Below are 25,359 nucleotides of genomic sequence, written 5' to 3'. Positions count from 1 at the left end.
CTAAAGAGAGATCACAAAGTAAGAAAAGAGCTGGGTATAGGGCCAGATCTTGAGGAACCATCACATTTAATGGCAGAGTAGGTAGGATGAACTTCTAGAGAAACTAAGAAGAAAACAGAGAGACAGAAGGAAAAGCAGAATAGTGTTTTTAACAAAGGGAAGAACATAATTCAAGAAGAAATAGCCAGTAGCACCAAGTACTAATAGGGGTTCATTTAAGATAAAGGCTAAAAAAAATATCCATTAGATGAGCAATGGAGGCCATCAGTGCCCTTTGACCTTTCGTGATAGAGATCAAACTCCAGGTCCTTTCCAAATAGTGTCTCTTGCCTGTTCCTTGCCTCCTTGCCACCCAAGGTTAAGAACGGACCTCAGCTCTCTGGGAAACCAATCTTCTTTGGGGTCCTGAACACTGGCTATTTCAACACAACTGTTTGGGGCTTCAGCTAAGCCTGTAACTTTCAGGCAGCTCTATTCCACCCTACATATTAATAAATCATATCTACTGAGATTTCTTTCCTCCAGATCACAGATGGAAAATATTCAGCATGCCTATTAACACCCACCAAATACAAGTCCACATCTGACATCACTAATCAATCACAAGTCCTCACCTAAAAATATGTGCCTCTGAAAGTCAGTATCTTTACATCTCAACATGGTAGGGTAGCTGTATAGTACAGGACCCCAAATCCCTGACCTCATTGTTCCCCATTTACCAACCTCCTTTGAGGGACACAAGACACAGAGGAGACAGATGAGACACATTCCACACCCAGCGTCCCTTTGCTCCTGGTTTCAGGTCCCTGGCTAACTCGCCACATGCAGTCCTTGGCCAGACCATTACATCCATTCCCAACATTGATGTGATTTGCAGTGATTTGCTTTGGAAATCAAAGCTGGGGATTCTGGGCTTTATCTGAAAAGCAGGCCCTGCTGCACTAGAAAGGGGGAACAACTCAGTTCACAGCAGAGTTGTCTCTGTTTGGCATGTCTTGTCAGACATGAACACTCACCAGGTCCTGCCCAGCATGGACAATGCGCATGTGACTTGCCAGCCTGATTTGGGAGGATAATAAGCAAAACAAAGGAGCAGATGATCATGGAGGCTTATTTGCCGTCTGCACAGTTTATATTTAGCCATCTTGTGACTGAGTTGCAGGCCTTGTGTGGCAGTCACCCTTGGGAAATTCAATCCTGGCGGATACAGAGTGTGACAGACCAGGGAGAGGGTAAAGAGGGTCTTAAAATGCCACTTTAAGGCACAGGAAAGAGGGTCAGACCAATAAGCAGTCAGCTGATGACAGTAGAGACTCAAAATGGAAGGGAATGTAAAAATGTGTAAGGGGACATTTTTAATAGTCTGTAAATTGCTCAGCACACAGGTGTTGAAGTCTCTTCTCACTTTTCAATCTACCTAGTGTGCCATGGGCAGAAGCCATTTCCCGGTTCCGTAGAATGAACGGCCTAGAGAGGATGATCCCTAAGATACTGTGATTCCCCCCCCAAGACAAGGTAAAGAGAGGCAACCTATGGAGTGTGCAATGGGTGGGGTGAGTGGGGAGCTGAGGACTTATTAAAATCTTGGGGAAGTCAGGACGCCTGGGTGGCTCAGCAGTTGAGCCCCTGCCTTCGGCTCAGGGCGTGATCCTGGGTTCTGGGATCAAGTCCAGCATCAGGCTCTTGCAGGGAGCCTGCTTCTCCCTCTGCCTGTGTCTTTGCCTCTCTCTCTCTCTCTGTGTGTGTGTCTCTCATGAATAAATAAATAAATAAATCTTTACAAACAAAAATCTTGGGGAAGTCATAATAGAACATTCTGTAGTCATTAAAAATGGTGTTGCTGATGCCACCCAACCAAAAATGAACTTCCATTAAAATGTATCTCAAGGGATTAAAGAGTACACACACACACACACACACACACACACAAATGTATCTCAAAATTAAAATAATCTTTAGAGAAAAAAAAGACAGTGCTAACCTATGTTAATGGAAATTGAAAGTATTGATAATATCTTGCTAAGTAAGAATGGCGGCCGCCTCATGAAGCAGCTGCTTATTGTCAATAAGGCAGCACAGGGGTGGGAGACAGTGGTCACTGGAGATGGGAAGGGGTCCCCAAAGAGGAAGGAGAGTCCTCACCTCACCCCTGATGATCCCTCCCACTCTGTATTTTGGGACAAAGGTGTCTAGGAATGTGAATCCCAGAAACTGATGCTACCAGAGAAAGGAGGTTTTTATACAGGTTTTTTGTTGTCACCTGTTTTGATTTGGTTTGGTTTTTTAATCTCCATGATGTTTGATAGCAGAGTCCATGAAAAGACAACCCAATCCACCATCTTCCCCCAGCTTGAGGCAGCAGGAGGAGTGTAGACAGGAGTGGGTCCTTAGGAACCCAGTCTGGTGGGGCCCTTCTTAGAACAAAACTGTGGCTTTAGACCGAAGTTCCACCTTTTGATGAGACCCAGCCTCCTAGACACAGTCTTGTCTGGGCATAAATCTTATAATTCTCCAATGACAAGGCAGGAAAGTCCTTATAGACCACTCAGCGTTCCCAGAGCAGTCCTGTTTTCATGCTGTTCTCAAGCTGGCAGCCTCCTGAGTTAGTCCAGTAAGGCTCTGGATTCCAGGATAGCGGAGGGTTTAACGTGAGTTTCAGGGAGAGAAATGCTTCTCACAGATAGTCATCCAGTCCCCCCCACCCCCCTCCGGCAGATCCGATGCCTCATCCTCATCAAGGCAAAGCAGATTCTGACTGTCATGGTGTGATTTCAAAGAGCCAAGAGTCTCTCTCTCTCCCTCTCTCTCTCTCTCTCTCTCTCTCTCTCTCTCTCCCCCTGCCAAAACTCCACCTGTAGCTCTTCATTCCTTTGTGTTAAAGTGTTTTCATCTAAAACACTAAATGAAAGGAGGTAGGAGTCAGAAAACAAAACTCCCTCATATGAAAGAGCCCCCAAAGTCAGAAATTATGCCAGTGGGTATCTAAGAGGGGGAGGAGGTCCCCAGTCTCATCTACTTGGAACCTGAAGGGACTTTACACATCCTGCCATCCTTTAAGGAAGGAGCAGGCTAGGTCCAGAGGGCTTACATCTCTTGAGCAGGGCCACACAGCACACTAGGAACTGGGGATGGGGCCCTCTGGATCCTATCCACTTTTCAAAGGACTCCTCAAGATTACATTTTATTTTATTTTTTTTTTTATTTTTTTTTTCAAGATTACATTTTAATTCAAGACTCCCATTCCTTTGGTTTACAGACAACAGGAACCTCCCTCACCAAGAGCCCCCTTTAAAATTTTCTTTTCTGGCACTAGCATCCTTGCGAATGGAATTATCCTTGTAAATAGGCTTGGTGTACCTGAGCTGGGAGCTTGGCGCGTCCCGCACCTGCGCGAGCCCCGGCCCCTGCGCTTCTCACCTGCAGGCTTGGGCGGCCGCGGGCGCAGCCTTCGTCGTTTGCCTTGGCGCTCCTGCCCCCTAGTGGCAGCAAGCTTTGCTGCAGGCACATTCCCTAGACCAACGCAAGGAAGGGAAATTGGATGAGAAGAGAGAGAGGCAACTCCCGTCCTTCTCTATAAAAGGAAGACCTCGTTAGAGGACAGTTTTTTCAACCTCACACACAAAAACGCAACCAACCACACATTAGCTCGCAGCAGATTCGAACCTGCGGAGAGGTGAGGCCCAAGCCCCAAGGATCCCGGGTTGAAAACAGGTTATGTAACTGACTCAGGGCCTCGTGAGACTCCTGCGGCTCTGAGAATCCCAGGAGGCAGGAACCGAGGATCTAAAATAGCAAAGGAGAGGGACAGTGGTATAGGGCGCCCCTCTCCGCCAGCAATCACCAGCGTGAATGAATGCAAGGTCCTGCCCCTGCTCCTCCCAGGTGGTGCCCAGTTGGAAGCCCTGATCCCCGCTCTTTGCTTGGCTGACTCCGGCTCCTTCTGCTCATCCCAGGTCAGAGCTTCCCTCCCCTTAGCGGTCGAGATGCGCCCTCATCAGAAGCTCTCGGGACACCAGGTATTTTTCTTTCATGGTTGCTGAGTCTGTGTTTCTCGGATTATTTCCACGCCCACGCTCAAATGTCAGTTCCCTGAGGACAAACACCAAGGCTACTTTGTCGACTACTGAATCTATGTCTTTAAAACAGCAATGAGGACATAGGAGGACTTCAATTAATAGTTTTCAATGGAATTAATAAAATCATAAGTGTTGGTTGAATGACTGAATTACATCTGTGTACAGATTTAAAAAAAAAAACACAGATTTCATCTTAACAGAGAAAAGAGAACTACATTTCAGGGCTTCGGGGCTTCAGGGCTGCGGCACAAAGATTGTGATTAGTGCCCTTCTTGCCATGTCTCGGACTCTCGGCGTCTGTAAAAGACAGAAAGATCTTCTAAAGATGGAGACCTCTCTTGACTATCACCCCAAATGCTCATCACACCCTTGGGGCAGGGAGCTGGGCAAGTGTCTACCATAATTACACTTTTTGATGGTCAGCCTTCACAGTCTCAGCTTTTTTCTCTGCTGTAGTAGGAAAATCTGCCTGGGAACTGAAGGACAAATGGGTTGAGAGGCTGTGAGGATATCAGAACTGACCTCCGAGGCCACCTCACTGGGTGTCTTTGGATGATGCCTCCCTGCACTGGCTCTCCATTGTCCCGTTTGTAAAATCAGGATATTGGGGAATGTAACCTCAAAACCACCACTTTTCAGGTGTCAGAAAGCCAACTTAAACTGCAAAAAGGGGATATATATTGCTCACGAAACTGAAAAGCCATGGATTCAGGGTTGACTCAATCCAGGATATTGAGCAACGTCATCTAAGCCTGGTTTCTCTTCTCCATCCTTCAGCTCTGCTTCCCTCTGTGTGGCTCCCCTGGTGGCCAGGTTCCTTATATATGGGGTCTCTAGCAGTTCCACGTTTTAGCCCCTTAGCAGAAAAAAATAGTGGGACTTTCTCTCAACAGTATCAGACAAAAGTCCCAGGACTGTCCTACTGGTGTCTTTGGGCCACATGCTCATCACTGTAGTCAGGGGAAATTCTGGGACCCACCTGAATCACACGATTGCTACAACCAGAGGCCCACCACTCCGGAAGGTGGTCAGGGTATGGGGGGTCAAAATGTGGGGGTACAGTTGCTAGACAGGCAAAAACAAAAACAGCACTGCAGAGGAAGTGATCTTGAAAGACGTTTCCAGCTTTGAGTAGCCTAATGTGACTCTGATGTGATGCCAGGGAAGTAGAAGAGAGAATAAAGCCACAGACGTGCCCTAGAGTTAGCCCAACTCCAAACCCTTTCAAAAAAGCCTAAATGGCAAATAAGACCCTCACCACTTCTGAAGGAAGAGAAGGGGAAATGTTAAGCAGCCCCTAAAAAGCAAGCATGACATTGACCCTGCAGAAAGAAGCCCAGGGGCATAAAATGAATGACATCTTGATAACACCACTAAAATGGAACATTTCTATTTCCCAAAAAGATGGACACTGTCAGTGAGATTCATAAAAAAAAAAAAAAAAAAATCTTATTAAACTTTCCCTTTCACTGCTTCTTTGTATCTCTGGTTGAAATGGAGCAGGATGCAGGTTGCCATGGTGATGGCTGAATTTTAAATAACAGGGCTCAGGAGCTTGGGCTGCTGTCTTTACCCGCCCCAGGCAGGAAGCAGTTGGGGGAAGGAGGAGAAAGAGGCAAAGTGAGCAAAGGAAGAAAGCTGCTGGGCTCATCCCAGGACAGTAACTTCTCCAGCCTATTCTCCTTGCACTGGGAGTAAGTCCCAAAAATCAGACTCTGGCTTCTTCATAGAAGGAGAGAATGTGAAGCCCAAATGTGTAAGGACAGGACCTTCAAAGTCACTTTGTCCAACCCTTCCCTGATGCACTCTCGTGACAAATGAATTTCTCCTACACTTACACCCCTTCTCATAAGCAATGGGCCCACCCACCCAGGTTTTAGAAGGGCCACTGGAAACCTGACCCTAAGAGAAATGCTCCAAGACCTAGAGGCCCTGAGAGTGAGAGCCTTAGGATTTTTAAGTGAAAGAGGAATTAGAGGGTAAGAGCCTAGTAGCTTTCAATTCAAACAGCCGTGGCCACAAATTCCAGTTCTGCTCTTTTCTTTAGAATCATCTAAGAATGAAATGGAGAAATTCAGGAAGTGAGTTCCCCATGACTGGACATACTCAGGCCAGTATAGGCCAGTGAGGAGCTGACTGGCAAGAATGTTTTTAAATTGTGCCAAGTGTCAGGGATCCCTGGGTGGCTCAGCGGTTTAGTGCCTGCCTTTGGCCCAGGGCGCGATCCTGGAGTCCCGGGATCAAGTCCCGCGTCGGGCTCCCGGCATAGAGCCTGCTTCTCCCTCCTCCTGTGTCTCTCCCTCTCTCTCCTTCTCTCTCTCTCTCTCTCATAAATAAATGAATAAATCTTTCAAATTAATTAATTAATTAATTAATTAATAGGGCCAGGTGTCAGAAAATGCTCAGGAGAGGGATGCTCAGAGGAGCAGCACACCAAGACCTTCCCCTCAAAAGATCTAACGTCCAGACCAGGGAAAGGAGAAACCAGAGAGTAAGGCTGAAGAGAACTAACAACCAGGAAGCACGGAAATCTGCTCTGCCACCTAAATGCCATGGGAAACAGCCCTGACAGGGATAGTCTTATCTCAGCAGCCTCTCTCTGCTTGCCCCCACAGACCCCAGAAAGAACTTGCACTCTTGGCTGGCCCATCCCTTGGCTCCCAAAGAAAATGGCTCTTCTGTCTATGTCACAGTCAAGGTCATTCTGTGTATGTCATGGAATGGCTTCTAGAAGTTAAACAATAATAGTAATAATAATTATATGTTTCTAACACAAAAATTGTTTCTCTAAGCTGGAAAGTGGCAAGATTATTATTATTCTCCCTCAGAAGAAAGAAGGGCCAAGGAGATGGGCCACTGTGACCTGCATCCCTCCACCTGTCCTGTGCCCCAGGCCTGATAATACAGCACCTTGGGGCCTTGGATTCCCCCTTCAAGATTCCCTGGGCAGCTTAGGATGAGCAGGGAAATGGCAGTACTTTAAGAAAGAGAATAAAAGCCAGACTCAGAGCTTTTAAAGGGAAGTGGCCCAGCATTCCTACCACCAGATCAGACTCCTGTACCTTCCTGAACAGCAGCAAGAATGCAAAGGCCCCCAGCCCCAAGGTGGCAGAAGGCAGCCACCCAGCATTGGCCTTGGTCTATCATTGGTGCTGCCCAAGACCTACAGGCTTCTTTTTCTAGGGGCAAGCTTAGATCCCAAACCACCATTTCTGCCCTCATAAATCCTGCCCTGCATATGTGTGTACACACACCTTGCCTGGAACAGAAGCAGCCTGTGGCTTTAGAAATAGCACCCAGAAATCTATATACACTAGGCTGGTACAGGCATGAAATAGCTCCTGAGGAATGCCCAGAATCCATTTGCAGAAAACCAGAGATTAGGGCCATGGGAAAGATGGGGACGTATTTTCCACTCCACACCTTTTTGAACAATGTTTCTCACATGCATATAGGTCTTTTCAAAAAATAGATTCTGTTCTTCCTTCTAGAACATATATACTAAATTTGTCTTTTTCCTGGCCACTTGAGGTTATGAAAACCAAGTGTAATTTCTATTCTAACACTAAGAGTAAAGCACTGTGATGCCAGCCCAGGTCTTACCCATCCTTTGCCTCAGTTCCTGGGGCAGTAAAATGGAGTTGAAAAAACCTACTCTACTCGTCTCAGAGACACTTCAGGAGTTCAATGAGACACAACAATAATAGCAATGATAATAGTTTTTTTTTAAGATTTTATTTATTTCAGATAGAGAAAGTGAGTGAGTAAGCACAAGCAGGGTGAGGGGTAGAGGGAGAAGCAGACTCCTCGCTGAGCAGGAAACCAACATGGGGTTCCATCCCAGGACCCTGAGATCATGACCTGAGCAGAAGGCAGATGCTTAACCTACTGAGCCACCCAGGTACCCTGCAATGATAATAGTTAAATAGATTGAGTACTCTTCATGGGCTGGGCAGAGTGCTATTCTCTCAATCTTAAAACAGGCCTATAACATATAGTATCAATCTCATTGTAAAAGCTAAGGGGAAAAAAGGCAGAGAAGGAACTTGCTTAAAGGCATGCAATTATAAATCCAGCGTTCTTACTCCAGAACCAACACTTTTACCCACTAAACATAATCTGTCCGTTAGAATTCATTATCCTAGATGCAGCTTCCTGTCCCAAGAGGTTTGGGTGAGTGGATCAGATAGCTTCCACCTGTTTTCCCCAATACTGGAGTCTCTGCCTTTGCTTAATAGAGTTTAATGAGGGGGCAAGAATATAGAGATAGGGAAATAAGCAAATCCCAAAGTGGGATCCAGGTTCTAAATGCCAGGATCTGTTCCATGGCAGAGACCAGAATGGTGGGTGTGCCTCTAATGGCAAGAAGCCCCACCTAAGGTTCCCAGAAGCACAACTGACTTGTTAGTGCCCCACCCCCTGTCACCAAGGCAAGGAGGGACCTAGGATGCCAGGCCTCAATCACTGTTCCTAATTTACTGGGCCTTCCCAATTCACACTTCCCCTTTCAATCTCCTCCTCTCTCCTGCAGACTTTGCAAACCTCTGCAATTATCTACCAATTTACAGTCATGCAGCCCCTCCTTGAATCCTACCAGGGATGAGCAGCTCACTATCCACCCACCCAAACCAATCTCCACCTACCCTCACGTGCTTGCAAAGCCTCTGCCCTGACACCTGTCTCCCTGTTTTGTCTGGCTCTCTGCCTCTTCTTCCACGGTTTCTGCTGCTGCCATTCGCTCTTTATCTCCTCTCCTTTGAGATTGTCTCCACCTCATAGCTTCTGCTTCCTCATTCTTGCTTCTGTTTTCTTCTGTTCCTTCTGCCCCCTGTTAGCCTCTATCACTGCCTCTCTCCATGAACATTTGAGCCTCTGGGCCTGCCACCAGCTGTCTGATTTGCTACCCCTGGCCCCACAGTTCAAATTCCCAAAAGAGGGAATCAGATTGGGCAAGCTTGCTCCAGTTTGAATAAAGCTCTTCAAAGCAGCCTGTAGAGCCGCAGCCCTAGAGTCCATATTACATTCGATCTGTTGTAATTGGTAAAAGGGTGAACCATATAAGTATGGGCTACCACCCTAGAAGATCATAGGAGAAGCCTGCTGTCTTTTGGTTACCAATACGTTCATTTTGCATGCCAACTGCATTCAAAAAATATTGGCTGCTTTACAAACAGTGTTGAGAGGGACTCAGAGGTTACATCCAAACTCCACGAAAAGATTAATCAGTTGTATTTGCCATGGGCATGCAAAAAAAAAGCCTCAGCCTTCATGTCAATTACTAGCCATTTTAGTGTTAGACCATGTGATCTGATGAGGACAAAGTAAGTGGAAGCATCACCTTCCTCATTGTGAATTTCCTGCTTCACTTTATGAGGGCTAAGATTACATTTGCTTGTTTAGACGGATGGATCACATCCTGACTTCACATTGAACTTCAGCCTCATAAAACGTCTAAGACTTTTTCATACCTGCTCTTAAATCACATTTCTCCCATCCCATATTATACCACGAAAATAAAGAAACCAAACAGTTAAATTTTACACTTTTCCTTAATAAAGTTCACCTTGTTTAATTTAGCCTGTCACTCCAGCCTATTGAGATCTTACTATGAATGATGTCTTTTTCCAGCCTGTTTGATAAATTGCTTACACTCTGTGTACAAGCCTCTGCCCATGAAATGGAGGTTAAATGTTTATGCTATCTTCTTCACAGGACTGACACATTGAGAGTTTCGATAATTTGCTTCCATGGACCTACTTTTCACTGTTTGGGGGACAACTGCTCAATAATTTCAGAAAATTATTTTAGACTCCAAAGTGCATGCAGGTATTTGTCCGTTGTGTCCACGGTGAAGATAACCAAAATTAGTTAAACCATTTCATGGAGGAGGCTCCTTTCTTAGAATAAAAGCTGTTGTTCATTAAACAACCATTCTGGGTGATGGATGCTTTCATACATTATTTCTAATCCTTAAAACAATTTCAAGTGGAGGGTTTTATTATCCCCCCACCTTTTTTTTAGGGATTAGACACCTGAGGGATAAAGTGTTTAATCACTTTCTGAGATCACACAGCTGGTGTGTCGTAGGGCTGAATTCCGGCCCCAATCTGCCTGACCCAAATCCTATGCCCCTTCCACTGTGTCACACGTCTTCTCCCTGAAGTGCCTGAGTGACAGCAAAACTTACTATTGATGACTGATGGCAGAGATGGGGGGTTCATGCATATAGTTATCCATGGGTGACATTTTTTTAAAGCATACCTGTATTAGGTCTTTAAAATATGATATATAGCTATACTTACAATGTTATAGTTATTAAAAAGGAGGTAGATCTACATATGTTCATACAAAAGATATTCAGAATGTTAAGTATGACTATTCTGATCTTATTTTTTAACATTACATTAATGTGCAGTAGGAAGTAAAGAATTATAGGAGACTTCCAATTTCTATTTTTAATAATTCCATTTTAATTGATTTTTACATTTGTATATTATGTGGGAATCAAAGAAAAATTAGGAAAACAATGTATCAGCATCATCAGTTCCTGGGGCACCTGGAGGACTCAGTCACATGAGTATCCAACTCTTGATTTCAGCTCAAGCCATGATCTCAGGGTCATGGGATCAAGCCCCACATTGGGTTCCACACTCAGCACAGAGTCTCCTTGAGAGTCTCTCCCTCTGAGCCTCCCCTCACTTGCTCTCTCTCTCTCTCTCTCTCTCAAAGAAATTAATCTTTTTTAAAATTCATCATTTCCTCTTACCCTTCCATTCCTGAATGTCATGCATCTGTGTGATGCATAAAGATCTGAGCCTCCTATATCTGTGGCAATAATACAAGAAACACACTGTCTCACATGCAGACATGGAGTAGGAGAGCACCTGTTGGTTAATTTGGTGGTTAACTGACTTATGATGTCCTAAGGCATCTTTGCATCCTCTATCCTCAGCATGCCACTTGGCCCCCTAAACGTCATTAACTGGCCACCATAGCTCTAGGCATTCCAAGCAGCTCTGATAATATCCAGTGGGAAAAAAAGCAACTATTTCTTCCTATGTCACTCTTTTTAGCATCAAGAAGAACCTATTCTAGAAACATCCACAGCAGACCTCTCACATCCTGTTAGTCAGAATTGCATTCCTCACCCCGGCTAATCCAACAGTTAATAAATGGGATGAGGTCATCAAGCTCGAAATGGACAAATGATTTGCCCTCTGCAACTGAGGAGGCCAGCCCACTTTCAAACACATGACTTGTCTACTCCCTGAATGATACTGGAATTCTATTAACAGGGAAAAAGAGGGGGAAAGGCTGAAGGTTACCATGGTGTCACACTATTCCCTAAATTAATTATGATACCGTGCTACTCTTATGAGTGTTCTCATCCAGCAATTCTTTGTCCCTCCCCACCCACCTGACCCCATGTATTCTCAGAAGCACATTGTTTCTGAACCAGATATATGGTTTATAAACTATTTGAATATCAAAGCATCCCCGAAAGTACTCCTGATTTCATTAATGTTACTTAACACCGAAAGGAATACTCATAAAAGCCTCTGCTGAAAATCCAAAGCCATGGTCCAGTTGATTTCAGAAACTGAGAATTCTAAAAGCAAGCAAATGATTTTTAGTGGTGGTAATATATGGCTCAGTTTAGCAGGATATAGAGTGTTCGACAAGAAGGATTAAGCTGAGTAGATTTTAGAAGAGAAATTTAAAAACAGATCTTAGATGTTTTAAAATAAAGCTCTCTACAGGTAGGGTTCAATGTGCTCCGCCAATCCTCTGAAAAACTGGAAGAAGGTACCACCACCCTTCAGGGTTCAGCCTTTTGTCCTTTGGGAATTCATCAAGATAAAAGTCTCAAGATGCATGTTACAAACTTGAGCAATCTCTGATAAGGAATTGATTTTTCTGGTAGAGGAGGTTGCTGACCATGGCTGCCAGGGAAAGAAAATGAGAAAGAGGAGCTGTTTTTCCGACTTTGTCAAAGCTGGACCTTGAATACAGTTATCCTAATTCTTCTACCCCCATCATCACTCTCTGTTCCCTAAAATGCCCTTGGCTTTGGCTCACCCCTTGTGCTAGATGCCTTTGTTTGCTCCTCCTGTGCCACTCTCCTCTCATCCCCATCCTGCTTTGTGACCCCAGAGGCTGACCTGCAGGAGTGTATCAATGGCTCCTTGCCCTCTGACTTCTAGTTGGGTCTGGCACTGGCGGGAGAGCCACAGGAAGTAGAGAGCACCTGGTGAGATTGGAATGTTTATTCCCCACATTTCCTTGCTTTAAGGTCCCCAACCACTGGCTTCATTCACTTCAATGAATAGTCCTATTTCCCCAATCCCAGTAACCCACCCCCTCATCTGCCATAGCAGTGGTAATGGAGCCCCACTATTACTAATCTGGGGTTCTATGCTATGCCTTGTGGTTTCCCTACACCCCGCCCACGCCTTTGTAAATAGCTTCTTTATGAAACTCTGCTTGAGTTATCCTAATTTGAGGGTGCCATCTGTTTCCTGCTAACACACCTCTCTAATTTGATCTTATATGGGCTGAATGTTTTGCTTGGAGATATTTCTGTATTCCTGCCTCCTGAATCACTGCTCTGCATGGGGGCAAAATCCTCAACCTCTGACGTCACACAGAAGTGGGTTCAGATCCCACTCTACCATCTACAGCTAGAAAACCTCGGGCCACTTTACTTCTTCTGAGCTTCAGTCCTTTCATCTGCAATATGGCAATAATAATAATAATGGTATTCTCTCCATAGGGATGCTGAGAATCAAATGACAATGGGAAGTGGTGAGGAGTGGGATGAACAGCCACATCTAAAAAGGAGGTGCCAGCTCCCCAGATCCCAGTGATGGTTGTCATGAAGAAAAGCCAGCCCAGAGTTGCCAGTTCTTCTGATACTTCAAGAAGCCAGAAACCTAGATCTATATATGAAGTCTCCCCTTGACTACAATGTCGGTACCATAAAGATAGTAATGACTATTTTATTCATTAATGTATTCTGTATACAGACTAGAAGAGTATCCAGCACATAGAAATGATCAAAAAATCTTTGCTGCATAATTTTTCCAATTTTTAAATACTAGAAACTAGTGAGGGTGAAACAAAACCAGGGTAGGGAAGGTGCCACATGACTGCCAGAAGGCAAGTACCTCCTTAAATTTGGTATCCTAGGCATGTCACACACCCCAGCCCTGGCCTTGAGCACAGCACCCCTGTGAATTGCTACTTCAGACTTCTGCTCTAGAACCACAACTGAAAGGTGTTAATAAATGATGGAAACTTTGGGGGGCCCAGCTAATAAGGCCGTATTTTCATGAAGTGGGGTATAGCTGTCATCTGCAGAAATATGCACTGTTCACACAGCTCACCTGCAACCAGACATTTAATCATTGTGCCCAGGGCTGAAAGGAGATACAGCAACTTTTTTCAACCTGAACAGCTCATGGATCCTCCCTCTACCACAGCCTGAGGATACAAATCCAGTGAGCTGTAGATTTGTTACCCAGTTTATAAATGCCAAGGAGACAGCTCTTCAGCAAAAGAATGACTCAGTGGACACATTACAGATAAATAATGTATGAAACCACTTCTATTTTAACAGCACTTTGCAGTGACACTAATATTGATGAAAAATGTTAGCATAAAAAAAAAAATGTTAGCATATGTTATATGGTGTTATATTCAGTGAGAGATGAGGTTTCGCAGGCTCTGGGCCACTTCTGATCTGGGCCAGAGATGTGAGAAACAGCAGATCCCAGCTGATCCGTGTTAGTCCCTGTATGAAATAGGCTCTTGGGTCAAATAAGACAAACACATAACCCTAGCAAGTATGTTGTGGTGACTACTGTTGGTTGGCTGACCCAACAGTGCTTACCAAATCCCTCTCTTCTAATCAACTTCCACTCCACAGGTTGGAAAAGTTTCCAGCCTCTCCTGCAATTGGCAGTGGTCACATAAAACACAATGAATCATGAGTAGAATTCTGCTGAGTGAAAGAAGGAGTTCTGGGAAGAAAATGTGCTTTTCTGATAAAAGGGGCAGAAGTGGTGGGTCAGCACCAACTGTTTCACTCTCTTCCTGCCCTCAAATGAGATGTGATGTCCAGAGCCTTTGCAACCATTTTAAAACCAAAAGGCATGAGAGAGCAAGACTGCAGTCTTGATGTTACAGAGCCTCCAAACCAATGCTAATAAGTGCCCATACTCGGACTAGATGAGAAAAAACAAATCCTATTTGCATAAGGTTCTGTGAGCTAGATGGCTTGCTCAAAACAAATGAGTACCTTCTGATACTCATATTTTTTAAAAAACATTTATTTATTTGAGAGAGAGTGGAGGGAGGGGCAGAGGGAGAGAATCTTCAAGCAGACTCCCCCCTGAGTGCAGAGCAAAGCGAAATACAACCTCAAGACCCATGAGATCATGACCTGAGCCGAAACCAAGAGTCAGATATTAACTGACTGAGCCACTCAGGCAGCTTTTCTGATAATTATCTTAACCTCTCTGTGCCTCTGTGTTTAATCTGCATAATAGGAATAATAACAGTATCTACTATTGTGAGAGGCAGGGGCTTTAATGAGAATGTATTCAAAGTCTTGAAATAGAGCTTGGCCCGTACTAAATCCTGAACACTAGCATTATTATGTATTCATGAATAAGCTACTAGGCTTTTTTTTATACTTCCAAAGCCATCACAAATAATACTTGAACCAATGTAATCAAAAAGCTAAAAACAAATAGAGATAGATATGTAGGATGATGGATGGATAGATAGATGAATGTGGGGGATTTGGAGTCAGGAGTTGCAATGCTAAATGTCCAATAATAGAGAAATGATCATGTAAACAAAGGCACATTCCCTCCATGAACTACAGATTCAGCCATTTAAGATGCACACAATAAAGGCCATAGAAGGACAAGGGGAAATGCTTATGATAAAATCTAAAATAACAAAAAACAGAACATGCAGACACACAGACACACAAATTACATTTAAAGGATTATCCCAATTGTATTTTTAAAAACAGTGAAAATGAAAAGAAATAACCCAAAATGGTAATTTCTGAGCTTGTAGATAACTTTTTTGTCCTTTATGATTTTTGGCACTTTCCAAATTCCCAGTAAGACAACAACAACAACAACACGACACCATAATCATTGTACAATACAAATTTTTATGGGTTTTTTTTGCATATTCAAAATTCTTTGCAGTAAACTCCTATTGTTTATTTAATAATAAAAATGATTTCTTTGTCAAAATAAAGAAACAAAAAAAAAAAAAAATAAAGAAACATACTTGTTTCCCAGAGACAAATAGCATCTGACCAGTCTTAGTAGCATCACAGAACCCAGAGCAAAAATACATTATGCTTTCTTAAAAGTTAACAACAATGTAATTTTAATATATTTTAAAGTATAACAGTGCACTAGAGGGTGAAATTGGTCATGCATAAGGGTTCGCTCCTACTTACCAAAAACAGAGGCAGAGGATAAGTCAGAGTGGGCCTCAGTGTATACTGGTATCCTTTCAGTCACATTGGAGAAATGGAGGCAGAGAATTTTTTTTCCTTCCTTTTACATTTATGAGTATTCTCATGAATTTTTTAGATACAAAATTACCTTTTTATTATAGAAATTTTGGATTTGAGGCTCAGCTTTACCAGTTACTAGATGTATGATATTAGGGAGCAGAAAAATTACACGAACTTTTGAAAACACCACTTTCCCATCTCTAAAATTATAGTTATATCTACTTCACTGGGGAATGCTGTGCTCAGCAAAGATAATGCATGTTCAAGTGTTTCCTAAACTGTACAGTTCAGTGCAAACTTTGGTGAAAAGAACATAGGCTCTCACTAGGCAGCCTTAGTTAACATCCTGACTGTGACACTAAATAGTGTGTGAAATCTAAGCAAAGTGTATAACTTCCCTGAGCTTCAGTTTTCTCCTCTAGAAAGTAGAGATAATATCTTTTTTTATATATAAGGTACCTGGAGCATTGTAAACACCTAATATAGGAAGGTTGTAATTATATTGTCTGTACTTTCTCAAGAATAATCAAAGTTAGCTCTTCTACTTCAAAGAACTGTCCCAGGAGATAGGAACAAGATAGAAGTTCCTTCAAAAACTGTTTTCAAAAACATTAGCACTATGAAGAGCAAAGGGCAACTGGTAAGATGCCTGGTTCCCTACCCACCCCCCAGAGCATTTTTCCAGACTCTCTAACCCAGACACCCAAGCTCTGAGCTACCTTTCTGAAATACTATCAAAAGAAAAGAACAAGAGAGTCTAAGTGTGAAAAAAATATGAAAAAGAAATCATGAAGGTTAATTTTATGTGTCTAGTTGACTGAATCACAGGGTGCCCATATATTTGGTCATACATTATCTTGAGTATGTCTGTAAGGAGGTTTAGAAGTATGATTAATATTGGGATTGGTAGACTAAGAAAAGCAGATTGGCTTCCCTAATGTGGGTGGGCCTGATCCAGTTGGTTGAAAGCCTGAATGAAACAAAAATGCTGATCTCCTGGGATTAAGAGGGAATTCCTTCTCCTTGACATCTTGAACATTGGTTTCTCCCTGCTTTCAGACTCAAGCTGAAGCACCAGCTTTTTGGGTCTTGAGCCTTCAGATTGGAACCATACCTTGCTTCTCATGGTTCTTAGGCCTCCAGACTCAGACTCCTAGGTCTCCAGCTTGCCAACTCACCCTGCAGATCTTGGAAATTGCCATTCTTCATAATCAACATGAGCCAATCCCTTAAAATCTATCTATCTATCTATCTATCTATCTATCTATCTATCTATCTATCTATTACATATATGGACACCATTTTTCTATAGAACCCTAAACAGGAATTCTCACCTTAAGTAACACAAATCCAACTGCTAGGAGGATTTGGGGAACCACTATGTTCCTGAATCATGTGTCTCTGCAGCCACACAGCACGAATAGGCAGCAACTATTGAGCAGCATGCCCAGCTTCTCACTGTGTCTCATCAACATGAGCTGATAAATCATGACCTTCCCCTATTATTCGAGGATCACAAATCAATACTTCCATTATTATTATTACTCCCAAGGCACCTCTCCAGGAACATCTGACCTGCTCTCGCCCAAGCACAGAGTGAAAAGGATGATAAATCTGTTTCTGAGAACCCATCGATCACAACAGGAGGGAAAGGAGAAAACAGAAAGAAGAAACATAAGATACATGGAAAAGAGAGAGAAAGAAAGAAAGAAAGCAGAAGTTTGAAAAAGCCTTTAAAAACTCAGTGTCTTCCTAGAACTTCTTTTGATGGGAGCCCTTTGGGGTAATGGTTAAAATGGTAGTACCCTAGAGATGCCAAGTGTATAGATCAGGGGAATGACCCAATAATCTGCCTTAATTAACCACCTCTTCAGGTGATTTTATGCACTTAAAGTTTGCAGCTTAAAAACTTAGAGATCTTCACTCCTGGAAAGATCATTGGTAAGGATCTTGAGGTTTTGTGGTCCTGCTGTTCATCTCTCTGAGATAAGTTTTGCAGAATAACTGTATGCACATTTGTAGGAATGGAAAAGCATCTTTCATGTCAAAATCAGCTTCGTTCCAGTGAAGCGGAGTAGGGATGCCCCTTGACTGACACCTATGATTTTAAAACCTCAGTGTGCACCAGTCAGCCAAAGGGCTTGTTAAAACAGAAGTTGCTGAGCCCCAATCCCATAGTTTCTTATTCACTAGGTCTTGGGTGGAGCTTGAGGATTTACATTTCTAACAAGTTGTCAGGTGATGCTAATGTTGCTTGTTCAGGAAATACATTTTGAAAACCACTGGTTTATACTGTGGATGGATTCTTGGAAAGCAGCACATTGAGGGTTCCCTTTTTTCTTATTTAGGCAGAAAAATGTAAATAACAGAGAGAAAAAAATCACCTGCTTCCTTTCCACCCACAATCCACTGAACTCACACACACACACACACACACACACACACACACAGAGCTCCTCCTAAAAAAAAAAAATCACGCTATATATTGGACTATGCTTACCTTCTTCACTGAAAACATCAGGAACCTCTCTCCACTCTTCCATGGCACACATCTACATCATAACTTCCAACAAACACACAGTACTAGCACTGTCTAGATTCATAATTGTATGTGAAATTTCCTTCAATAACTCTAATGTTTTAATTAAATATGCTCAGTATAAGAATCAAATAGAGAAAAACACAAAGAATAGAAAACACATCTCAATTCCCACCATCCCAAGATGATCCTTGATAATGAACTCATGTACATCTTTCAATGCATATATTCCGATATACATTTATAATTTTACATAAATTGAATCGTATAATCTAGGTTATTTTGTGACCTGCTTTTTCTACTTATATAAAATATGTTTTAATAAAGCAAATACAACCTCAGAAATCCTCAGGAAATGTATTACTTAATGGAATCTTAATACAAATCCTCTTAGGAAATGAAAGTCTTATATATATATTGTGAACATTTATCAACACTACTTACAGGCCTACTATGCTATCGATTTTCAGTGCATGCATGTGCACACACACGCATGTGTGCATTCCATGATTCATTCCTCAGGTTTGCTTTAGGAAGACTTCATCTCTAGTAAGGATAAGACTTTTGTAGTATATCAGAGTTCTTGGTCTAAGTCACAGTTCACAGCACAGATGGTCTAAAACTCAGAGTATGTGGAGCTTCTGGTGTAAATTCTGGATTTTGTCCAGCAGTCTAGGTCTAAGGACACTGATCTCTGGTCGCAGTTGAAATTCACCAATGTTCTGGTCCAAGAATGAGTCACTGACAAAAGATCTAGTAAGCAAAGGGCGGAAGTGAGGAGGGGGAGGGCCGAGGGGGAGGTTCTTGATAAGATCAGTACAGCCCAGAGAGCACAGACATGCTCCACACCCATGCCAGGGGGCTTTCATAAGAACCAAGCACCCCTTTACATTCATAGGATGTAGTTACACATTTTTATACAATATCCCTTTGCTAATTTGTCTCTATTTTCCAAATGAGTCTTGGTGTAAATACAAGAAATGCCCTGAGCACAGGCCCCAACATGCAGCAGGCACTCAGTGTCACTGAGAAGACAGTATGAGACTGCACATGCTCTCAGACCTCCCACTTTGTGCCTGCCTCTCCTCTCTGGGCCAGACCACACTTTCATTCTGTAGACTACAAGGCATGGACATTTCAGGACACCAAGGACACCAAGATGAATCGAAGATGAGTTTCCTAGAGATGAAGCACACTTCTTATTCCCCCATCAAATCTAAAACCTAATGAAAGTCCAGGTATTACTATACAGCCTCAGCCCTCTGCTTAAAGGTAGAAATTGTCATCATCATAGTAAACTTGAGCTTCAGAATAGACCTAACTGACTTGGTGACAGAGGAAGACAACAGAAGGGCTTAACCCACCACATATAGCTAATCATGCCAGGAAATGGAAGGAGCCTTTAAAACCTCTGTATCCTTTTTTCCCTGGGAGAAACTAGGGATCCTGGTAAAGTCTAATTAAGCCTCTTTATGCCTTGCTCGCAATACAAAGCCACAATGTATCCCTAATGTATTTATAGAAGGCAAGGAAATAGAGATTCAAATAAAGGGACAGGGAGACCATAAAAGGGATGTACCCATGATTCTCATCTTTAAAAGAAATTAGTTCTCTCTGCAATCCATGCTAAAGAAAAATTGTCACATTCCATTAATTCTATCTGATCCCATGAAGAAGGAAAATACTGTATGGCAGTGCTAGGTGTCTCAAGTTTCATTAGTGATTTTCCCCAAGAGTCTCCTATAACAGCATGTAAAGCATTTAGTATATATAGTACCTGGATGGACCCCCATAAGTATAATTAATATATGTAATCTATCAGCAGCAGCTATAGCAAGAATGACTGCAGAGAGTGCTCATTTAGCTAGCCAGAACCCTGCTCAGCATAGAACTCAAGTTTTCTCACAAATAAAGAAGTACCTTTCCCATGAGCCCCCCTCCCTATTCTTTCAGAGTCTGAGACTTTGCCCTTCTGTCTCCAGTCTTCCAAGTTCTTCGGCCACCCTTCGGTCTGCTCTCTGCAGTGTCCCTGAATCCACGACGACAGAGATATCCCAGCTGAAGAACTGAACTTCACAGGTCTGACACTGACACAACCCATGGAATTCAGTTCTCAAAGCTGAGGATACACACCAGCCTTCTGGAGTCAGCACAAAGCCCCCCTCTGCGTGGTCCTGGCCAGCCCCAGCCCTGTAAAATATGAGAGAGAAAAGGAAGGCGAACCCAGATCAAGTCATGGCACTCATAAGTTCTAAGCATTGGGAGGGATGTGTGCAGTAGACATTGTGCATCATTTAATAGCATTAAGCAATATAGCTGGTCTTCCCTGCCTCATGTCCCCGACACGTATCATCATCCCCTTGCCTGGAAAACTCTTCCCTCTCGTTAACACCAACTTATCCGTGGGTTCTCACCTTTAATGACATTTTCTCAGAGAGACCATCAATACCAAACACTAATTGTTCACCCAACTTTTGTTTTTCCCTCCTTTCATAGTAATAGAACCCTAGAATTTAATCTGGGCACATGAACACCTGGTACATCCCAGCCTCGTGTGACTGAGTTCTGGCTCTGAGCAGAAGTGATGAGCTTTCCAATGCCTCTTTTCTCCTTCTCACTGCCTGGACTGGGGAGCCCCTCCTCCAAGGGAAGAAAAGAAGCAACATATAGAAGATCCTTGAAAATTGTAGGACTTCCGTATGAGACCTAGACTGCTTACACCTGCACTGCTGCACCAGCAAGAATTAAATATTTGCCTCATCTAAGCCAGTGCTATTTGGGAATCTCGGCTGGAGCACCTGAATGTTACAGTTTTTCTAATACCTCTTCTCTAACCCCCATTAGCCTCCTGCTATTCTCTTTCATAATATCCAGTTCTTTCCCTTTATAGCACTTACCATAATTTGTAACCATAAATCTCTCCTTATAATTATTTGATTAATATTTATCTACCCAGCAAGACTGTTTTCCACAAGGGCAGAGACCATGCTAGGGTTTTTAACATATATATAATAGCTTTATCGAGATATAATTCACATTGTATACTATTCGCTTATTTAAAGTGTACAGTACAGGGGCGCGTGGGTGGCTCAGTTAGGTAAGTGCCTACCTTCAGCTTAGATCATGATATCCAGGTCCTGGGATCAAGTCCCATTGCAGGCTCCCTGCTCAGCTGAGAGTCTGCTTCTCCCTTTGCCCCTCCCCCTGCTTATGTGCTCTCTTCTCTCACCCTCCCTCTCAAATAAAATCTTTTTTTAAGTGTACAATACATTGGTTTTGGTGTCTTCACAGAGAAAGCAACCATCATCATAATCATTAGAAGACTTTCATCATTCCCAAAATAAACCCAATGCCCATTAGGCACTCTGTTTTCCCCCTAGCCCTAGGCAATCACTAATCTATTTTCTGTCTCTAAATATGTGCCTGTTCTGTGCATTTTATACAAATGAAATCATACAATATGGAACTTTTTGTGGCCGACTTATTTTACTTAGCATGATGTTTTCAAAGTTTATTTATGTTTCAGCATGTATGAGTACTTCACTCCTTTCAATGAATGGATAATATACCATTGTATGGATATACCACATTTCATTTATCCATCCATCAGTTGATGGGCATTTGGGTTGTTTCCATTTTTTGCCTATTATGCTTAAAGCCTCTGTGAACACTTGTGTACAATCTTCTGTGTAGACATACGTTTTCATATATCTTGGGTATATACCTAGAAGTAGAATTTCTGGGTTATATGGTAACTCTATGGTTGACCTTTTGAGGAACTGCCAGACTGTTTTCCAAAGTGGCCACACTATTTTACAACTCTACTAATAGTATATGACGGTTTCAATTTCTCTACATCCTCACCAATATTTGTTATTCTCTTTCTTTTGATCATAGCCATCCTACTAGGTGTGAAGTGGTATCTTGCTGTGGTTTTGATTTGCATCTCCCTGATGGTTAATGATGTGAGCATCTTTTCATGTGTTTACTGGACATTTGTATGTATTCTTTGAAAAAATGTGTATTCAGATCCTTTGTCAATTTCCCAAGTGGGTTTTCTTTTTTATTGACTTGTAATAGTTCCTTATATGTTCTGGATGCAAGTCCCATATATATGATTTGCAAATATTTTTCTCATTCTGTGGGTTGTCTTTTAACTTTCCTGATGGATGTGTCTGTGTGTATTTTCCACAACATTATTTCTAGCTTTAGTATAATGTCTGGATCATGGTAGGTACTCCAGAGTTTAGGAAGAAAGGAAGGAAGGAAGTTAGTTTTAGATATCATGTCACTAATTTCCTTATTTTATAGATGGAGAAATGGGAAGTCTAAAGGTTCTCGGATGTCAGCATGATGAGATAATAAAAACAAGGAGCTAGAAGTTAGAACTGGGTTCTAGTCCCAGCTTGTTTCCTACTACTGTAAGAACTAGTCAAGTCACATAACCTCTCTGCACATCAGAGACCTCCTCTTTCCATAATTTGCAACTATAAATCTCTTTCATGGAAGGAGCAAAGGAACAATGCATGAGAAAGTATTGCTTGACCATGAGTTATAATTAAGGCCCAAGATCAAATAGCTTAATCAGTCAAGTCAGAAAAAGTTAGTGGCTGGCTCAGTTTTGGTCCAGGGTACGTGCTGGGGCATCATAATTCATTTTTCAGATTGTTGCCAATTTCCATCATCAGTTGGGATACTTTCTGGTTCAATGCAGAGAAAGAGGCACTAAGTACCAAATCACACAAATTCTGAGGCTTCCTATCCACTGAGAGTCCTAAACAAGAAGTGATCCTTCCACTAAGTATAGCCCCGATCAGGGATAATGTCTTATTCACTACTAAATCCTTAGCACCTAACACTGTGCCCATCTATGGTAGATGCACAAAAGTATTGTTTAATTAGTGAACAAATGAATGAACAAATAAATATCAATTGTAATATGAACCCAAATCTCAAAATTTTAATGAAGCAGATGAGAATGAATTTACCAGGTAGAAGAATTCTGAGGTAGCATCTGGGCATATCTAAGGGTAGTAACACAAAATGATTAAAGAACAGGCTTTTGAGTTTGTCTACCAGGGTTGTAATCCCAGCTCTGCCACTGGCCAGCTGTGTGAACCTGGACAAGTTACTGACCTCTCTGAGACTCATTTTTCCCACCTGTACTATAAGGATAATAGTAGATCTACGTCACTAAGTTGTTGGGATTAAGCCAGGTAATGGTTCTAGAACACAGTGCCTGGCATGAAGTAAACATTCAATAAACAGTGTTTTATATCAGAATCAGGAATAAGTGATGTGACAGATTAACAAAGTCTGTGACAAATACAGAAAGGGGGAAAAAAAACAAATACCAAAAGGGAAAGAGGCAGCTACATATTTTAATCTCTGCTTATACTTATATTTGTTTATATCTATCGCTGTGCTACACCCATGCCTTTCACTCTTGTTCCATGCCAGGCTTCATGCTCCATTCATCCATGGCCCTAAGCCAAAACTCCAGGCATTTTTTTATTCTGGTTGGATCCACACAATTTGGTGATTACTATATACATGTCTTGTACTGCTCATGCTGTAGCATCAATTTTGCCTACTCAGAATGATCCACTGGCACTTGCTTCCCTGGGTGGCATGTAATGGCTTCTCTATCACCCTCAACTAAATGTAGCCTTTTATACTTAGAATACAGTGCAATGGGACAGCCCGGGTGGCTCAGTGGTTTAGCTCTGCCTTCAGCCCAGGGCCTGATCCTGGAGACCTGGGATTGAGTCCCACGTCAGGTTCTCTGCATGGAGCCTGCTTCTCCCTCTGCCTGTGTCTCTGCCTCTGTGTGTGTGTGTGTGTGTGTGTGTGTGTGTGTGTGTGTGTCTCATGAATAAATAAATAAAATCTTTAAAAAAAAAAAAAAAAAGAATACAGTGCAATGAACAATGTACATATCTGCCTTGGAGGGACTCCACTGTTTCATCTCTTAAGTAAATCTTGCTTCCTCCTTTGATGTGAAGGAAAACCAAGATATGGAAGAGGAAAAAGTGATATCTACACCCTAATGTGATCCAACATGGATGACCCTGAGATAAGAGAGTCAGCAACAAAAAAATCTAATGGGAAGTGGGGAGCCACACAACATTAACTGCCAGGTGACAACTGTTTGCCAGACCCACACAAGCCACTTGACATGCAAATCTCGCTTCACTCTCACAAGCCATAGGAAGTAGATATTGTTGCCATCTCTACTTGACAAGAAGAAAAAAAAATGAGAGGAGGAAGAGAAAGGGAAGGAAGTAGGAGGACTAGAAGGTAAACAGTTAATATATTCAAACTAGCACACACAAAACTAACATTTCAAAAGATTTTATTTATTATTCGAGAGTGAGAGCATTTGTGCATGAGCAGCAGGCAGGGCAGAGGGAAAGGGAACAAATCTCAAACAGACTCTGCACTGAGTGCATAACCCAACATGGGGTTCAATTTCATGTCCCTCAGATAATGACCTGAGCTGAAACCAGGAGTCAGACACTTAATGGACTGGGTCACCAAGGTGCCCTCATAACTAACACCTCTAACCATTCTGCCCCACTGACTGCCTCTTGAAAAAGTTTAAAAAATAAAGAAAATTTCTTCCCTAAAGGAAAATAAGGTGCCAAGGTATAGAGATGAAAAATAAGTAACTGTAGGAGGTAACATGTAACACATATTCAGGCAGGCCTCAACAAGAGGGGCCAGCAGCTGGTGGAAGGAAGACCTCACTCTGTGACTGGCCCCTAGGAAGATACCCTCCTCCCACAGTCCACCTTGGCTCAGTATGTGGAACTCAGAGGCCCAGGCTAGAACCCTGGCATATTTGACTCATTTCTTTCACACCCTCCATTCAACTTTCCACAAATCCTGAGAGTTCTTCTTCACAGCATAGAGGAATCTAACCCTTTACCCTCACCCAAGACCCATCACCTGACACCTAGACCCCAGCAACCACCTCCTTGCTGCCCTGTTCCACTCCTGCCTCTATGGTCTACCCTCAAACAGCAGCCAGAGGGATCTTCCCAGCAGGTGAATCAGATTATGCCACTTCCCTGCCTAAAGCTCTCCAATGGCTTCCTTCACACTCAGAGCAAAGTCCAGACCCCTTAGCATGGCCTGCAGGCCTGTGTGATGTGGCCTCCATCACAGGCTCATTTCCTACCATCCTTCCTTCA

The 25,359-nt window shown here is 42.7% G+C and overlaps 1 long non-coding RNA gene across 1 annotated transcript in view; it reads right to left on the bottom strand.

Moving 5' to 3' along the window:
• The window catches only part of LOC121486297, a 50,665-nt gene extending 30,477 nt beyond the window's left edge, over positions 1 to 20,188 (bottom strand). Inside the window, exon 1 of the long non-coding RNA XR_005986597.1 lies at positions 18,608 to 20,188. This is a non-coding gene — a long non-coding RNA (uncharacterized LOC121486297). The remainder of the gene's footprint in view (positions 1 to 18,607) is intronic.
• Positions 20,189 to 25,359: the final 5,171 nt, after the last annotated feature.

Source organism: Vulpes lagopus, chromosome 3 (genome assembly GCF_018345385.1).
Source record: "Vulpes lagopus strain Blue_001 chromosome 3, ASM1834538v1, whole genome shotgun sequence".
NCBI classification, from domain to species: Eukaryota; Metazoa; Chordata; class Mammalia; order Carnivora; family Canidae; genus Vulpes; species Vulpes lagopus.
The sequence above is the reverse complement of the archived record's forward strand: the minus strand, read 5'-3'. Positions and strand labels throughout refer to the sequence as shown.